This window comes from Bactrocera dorsalis, chromosome 1 (genome assembly GCF_023373825.1).
Source record: "Bactrocera dorsalis isolate Fly_Bdor chromosome 1, ASM2337382v1, whole genome shotgun sequence".
Classification (NCBI taxonomy): domain Eukaryota; kingdom Metazoa; phylum Arthropoda; class Insecta; order Diptera; family Tephritidae; genus Bactrocera; species Bactrocera dorsalis.
The window spans coordinates 41,541,997-41,548,395 of NC_064303.1; positions in this window are offsets into that span (position 1 = coordinate 41,541,997).

Genomic DNA, 6,399 nt, shown 5'->3' on the forward strand with positions numbered 1-6,399 from the left:
ACTTCAAAATATGAATACAGAGATGAATTCAGCAATAACGAACTGAAAAGAACCGTTGCATACAAATTAATAATTCGATTTGTGTTACGTGGGCAACTCCTCCATTTTATTTTAATTTCTCTTCTTAAATTCAATATTTTTCTTAAGCCTAGATACAAATATTAATCTTATCTACAATCCACTTAAGATAGTTCATGTGTTATAAGTGGAAAGGTTCATCTTACAATCTATGAATTGCATCTTGGGACCACTTAAGACGGACCATGTTAGCAAAGTACAATGTTTCAATACGGACCATATGGGTCGTAAGTGTCATATTTATGACAAATAAAAGATATGTTCGTGTAATATGAACTGGTGGTATTAACTTAGAGAATAAGTATGTTACAAAACATGGTATTAATTGTTTATATTATTATATATTTCATTCAATGTAGAAATGATATTCTATATAAAGAATGTTCTTGACTCCTTATGAATTTTTATTATTTAGCCGAAATATTGCTAACTAAAATTAAAATGAAAGAATTAAGTAAAAAATATATATTTGTAGTTGATTGAAAAAATATTAAAGTAAAGGTATTCATATACATATACATATGTACAGTGAAGATCTAATTAACTCATATGTACATATGTAGGTGTAACGAATGCAAGTAACGTCATAATAGCCTAGCACCTACTTAATTAACAGTTCATGGTTATGTAATATAATTTTATTATTTCAACTAAACAAATGATTGCTACATAAGCCAGAATTTATAGCTTTATTTTCATCTATGTATTTGTGTATGTATGCTAGTGTACTACAATGTTTTCATCAATGGCTACAATGATGGTGATGGTCATAAGCGCTATGGAGTTCATTGAACTATGCAGTGCTTTCTAATGCCGCCTATTCTCTTATCCGATTTTCCATTTCACGTTTCCAAGCAACTTAACGATTTTTGAAAATATCTATACGTTGTTTGTTTCCACTTGTACATAACTATTTTCCAAAGGGTGGTTTGAGAGTGATTAGAAGAAAAGTGAAAGTTTTCAGTTATTTCCAAATAGAACTAACGTACTGAAGTACATATGTATGTATATTTGCATGAACACTTGCATACACACATACGTATGTATGTGCGTAGGTATATAGTATTAGTGGAAGCAGGTATTTTCTTATTCTTTTACTCAAAAGGAACTTATTGGGGAATGATTTGCGGTGATACAAAAACCAAATACTCTACAAAATACTCTACAGGTATCTACTTTTCCTGTAGCTCCTTTCAGATTTTTTTCTTCTCCAGTAACTACCTCCCGGCTGCCGAATACGAATACTTACTTTTATTAACAATAAACAACTTACCTTAATTATTACACCACCACGTAAGTATATACATATGTACAAAGACTACATAAGACTATATTACTTTCAAAAATATGCCCTTACATAGAAAAAGCTCTTTTATTAAGGGCATTGATACTGATACAGTTATTCAAGACGAAAATAAGCTCACTAACTCTTCTTGTGTTACATAACTTCCCTGCTGGGATACCACAACTTACATATGTATGTACATATGTATCTATTTTCAGAACTAATACTATCTCGAATATGAACTACATCATTGGTAACTACATACTACAAGTGCATATTTTTTATGAGGAAACATAAGCTGCAATAAAGTATTAAATAAGATGACCTTTATTTTTTTCGAAACAGAATAAAGATTACTACCGCTATTTATAAAATATTATGGAGGATGAAGTCATGTGTAGAAGTTCACGGAAGTGAGGAAAGTTCTCTGATCGCCATTCACTAGGGAGTGGCCAGTAACGATTATTTTACATATGGCTCAGGCAGCTCACGACTTCCGGTATTTGATCAAGTATTCTCTGGGTAGCCTAAGAACATCCGTTTAAAGGCGAGATAAAGTGAGAAACGCCCCAAATGAAAAAGCGTAAACAGCCTCGGATGAGAGACCCCCCTTTTGATGACGACCATGACAAACGAAATAAGGATTACGATTTGAGGGCATGCACCTGGAATATCCAGTTCCTTAATTGGGAAGGTGCCGCTGCCCAGCTGGTTGATGTCCTCGTTAGAGAGAAGGCTGACATCACCACCGTCCAAGAAATGCGATGAATGGGACAAGGACTGACGCGAGTAGGTCTTTCTGGCATTAACTACAGTGCCCATATAATTGAACGCAAGTTTGGTGTGGGAATCGTGATGGGAGAGAGACTCTCTGATTTGCGCCCACGACCCGATGGAAGAGAAGGACAATGTAACCGAATTTTTATTATGGTTGCTGTTTCCAGTACGCAATAGAATGAGTCCTATCTGCTAATGTACCTACTTAATTCCTCATAAACATTTAGAACGTCTCTTTAATGTGCTTTTCTAAATTTTCTTTTAATATAGATAGATAAAAATATAGTATGTACATCAGATCACTAATGGGAGACAAGTCCTTTCATATACCACAGGGCCGACTCGTCCATTAGACAAATTAGACAATTGGCTAGGGCGCAAGAATTTTGGGCCGGAATTTTGGCTAACTTCTTTTACATATTTTTTTCAATATAATATAAAATAATTTACAAAATTACTTTATTTATTTCATTTATATATAATGTACAAAATCATAGTTGAAAGATCATTTGGTCACAAGAAATTGAAAGCACGATTGTTTCCAAAATCACTATTTTTTTTCCGAAAAACTGCGCGTCGTAAACGTCTGTGAAACAATGATTTTCGACAACCAGGATTCATTAAACGTATTATTACTGCAGGGAAAACGGGCCAAACTGTCAACATGTAATACTATTTAAGTGTTATGCGTCACTTTCGTGAAGCTATTTATAAAAAGAGGCCAGAATTATGGGCCGACAACTCTTGGTTTTTGCACGACGATAATACACTGTCGCATACTGCATTGATTCTTCGTGAGTATTCGCCTAATTCAGCTGAAGACATCATCCCTTATGTTGGACTACTCTACATACATCCTCAGAAGTAGGTAAATGGGTAATACAACGGCCATTGCAAATGAGGAGCATATCGCTGCAAAGAGGCAGCGCTCAAGGGAGCTTACAGGGGCGGTGGAAAATAGTGGAAATAGGGCAACGACAGAATCCGGACGGGCCAACTAGCGACGGGAGTGTGTTTAGAGTGGTGAAATCTATCAACGAAGATGGAGGCCAAAGCTACATCCTCCAGATCAATAAGGACGGCATCAAAAACACGGTAGAGACTGGTGAAGTAGAAAAGGATATCAGCACAGAAGAGATCATGGCTACTTCACTTGTCCTATAGGAGCGAGAATCCTGGGAAAACTTTTGAAGTGGTTTTGAAAAGGACAACGAGGTGTCGAGACCTACGAAACTAATTCGCTAAAGTAGCGGAGAGTGGACGGACAACTGCCAGAACTCATTAGAAGACCTAGTCAGTGTGTACTTTCCAAGCTGTTAGGACGCGGTAAGTCCTAACTACGAAGGGAGCAGTAATGCAAACGTTCCCGAACAACACATCTTTACGGAGAATGAAATAGAATGGGCAATCCGCTCATTCAACCCATACAAATCTCCCGTTACAGACACAATCATTCCAGCAATGCTACAGAATGCACTCTGTCTATCCGTGCCATGGCTAAACGCGATTTCTAGGGGGGAGAGGCTAGGGTGGCTTTCATACCGAAGGCAGGTAGAAACCACCCAACGTACTCAAAAGAGTTTTGGCCTATAAGCTTAACTTCCTTCCTTTTGAAAACGCCAGAAAGATTTTGGACGCGCACATTAAGGCCACGCCGCCCTCTAGTATCTTGTCCAAGTATCCAGTCAATAGGTATTGATCCCGCTATACAAGGCTAGATCAGAAGCCTTTTGACCTGTAGACGGATAAGAGCTGAATAGAACGATGACTGAACCTTGAAGGCAAAGCCCCTAGGATAGTGACATTAGCGGACGACATTTCCATCTTAATATCGGGTAGGTGTCTTTAGACCATTAACAGTATTATGACCACCACTAACAATACAGTCCAAACGGTAGTTCAGAAGTACACAAAATTCCTATTGGCTGACAGATCCAGAAGACTGCAGGAAATGTTTAGAGCAGGGCACCAAGGAAACAGTGGGACATCTATTGTGTATTTGTTCCGCATTGGCAAGACTCCGCTGTAAGCATCTCCCCACTGGAGGAGGTATCGATAGTGAGTCCACAGATCCTGTTAAAATTCACGTCAAGCGCAGGCATCGTTAAGGATGACTACTTCTCCTGCACGTAGAAACTGAACTCCAACTGATATCGCAAAAGATTAAAACTGGTCTATGAGTGGCTTATTGCCTACCAGTTTAACCTAACCTTTAAATTAAAAAATGCACATTTATTAAAATTTTGTGACAAAAATTCGTTTTATATCTCTTTATTAATTTGTGGTGACCTCCTTTAGTGTTTATGACACTTTCAACACATTTCGGGATGGATTCATATAAAACCCTTAAGTAGTTAAGTTTATTTTTAAAATATTATTACTAAATATTGCAGCAACGCTGCTTTAATCTCGACTGCATTTTTACATCGGTCTTGTAAACTTGTCCCTAAGTTAGTGCGGTCTTCTCTTACGCTAGGGTTTCCTTTCTTCCTTCTTCTCTAGTTTGCCAATTTTAGGATATTTCTCCAAAAAAAACATTACATTGAGCTGTCGTTTAAATGTATTTATGCTACTAATTTATTTGCATTTTTGATTAGCCAACAAAATAATAATAGCTTTTTGTGACAAAGAAAGCTGCATTTTCTTATGCCTGATTTTGATTTATTATAAAGAAAACGCGAATTACAATAACTAATCACACAACCGGATGCTTTGAAATTCATGGGATTTAAAGCAAAATGTCAAAAAAGTTTCTCTGCATAGCCGTAATACCGTTTACAATGAATTTGTAGAAAGCACTTGCTGCGGTTTTTTTGTTTCGCTGGATGTATGTAGGTCACACCGTTGGTACCGTCCATTCTTCTTTTTATTTGTCGCCCAATAAATCGTATTTTCTTGATCACTTGATCAGTCTAGCCCAAGTTCTGTAACAATAAAATATGATACGATCAAATGGCCTTAAACTTTGAGCCAGCTAGTCATAAGCACTGTATCGTATTTCTTTCCGTTTCATATTAGCTGTATATCAAAACTGACTTTGTTGAAGTGGAGCAGACCGTTTTCCAGCGATTTATTACGTAAAATGCAACGAATATAGTTCTCCATATGATATAATGGACCGGATAACATTTGCGTACAGCCAATAACCATATGTGGTCGAATGACTCTCAATCTTAGTTTTTATTAATGTTAACATCAAGATATTAAACAGAACGGTACCAAAATTAAACAGTGAGATTTTTGCCTGCATAGCAGTGACATTGACCTTCTTGCTGTCTCAGTTTGGTGTCTAGTGATTTTTACTTCCGAAATGTTCAATTTTCAAAGTGATCGTTAGGTCATAAATGACGATCAACTTGTGGACCAATCAAAATCCGTGATCACCGTAAATTCATCAAAAATCAGCCGAAATCATCATTAAAATTCATGGAAATGGAAATGAATATCTCCAAAACATCGATTTATCGCATTTTGACCGAATATTTGGGCTTACGAAAGGTGTATGCACGGTTTGTTCCGCACAAATTGACTGACGACCAAAAATTGCTCAGAATCCAACATTCGAAGGACATCATTAAATAGGTCAAAAAGGTCAAAAATCACATTTTAACGATTAACCACTCCCCGTATTCACCTCATATGGCACCTTGGTTTTTTCCTTTTCGGAAAATTGTATTTGCCCATGAAAGGAAAGCGTTATGCAGACGCAGAGGCCATTCAAAAGGCTTGCACCGGCATACTGGTGGCCATACCAGCCAACGAAGCAAAACACTCGTTCGATATTCTTTTGGATCGTGCAAAAAGCTACATATATTGAAGCGAAGGGGACTATTTTGAATAAAATAAATTTATTTTACCGAAAAAACCATTTGCTCTGTTTTTTAAGTCCTGTTTACTTTGGAACGCACTTTTAGTACTTTCCCTATGATTCATACCTTCTAATTGAATACGCTATACTATGTGCAATAATTTTATAATAATTCTAATTCTGTTCTTCTAATCATCACTATGACACCAATTTTAACAGTAATATAGTTATGGTTATTGGTTAAATTATAGGTGCCATAACAATAACCATATAAAATATATACGGGCAATACTGTGTACAATTAATGGTGCCCTACCATAATGTGTATGACGTTACGGTATGGCCCCTCTAATTGAATCCTATGGCATCATCGTTTTGGTTTGACACATTTTCATTATCTTTCACCAGGAGGTAAAAAAGCAGCACGAAAAACGATTTCAGGATTAATTAA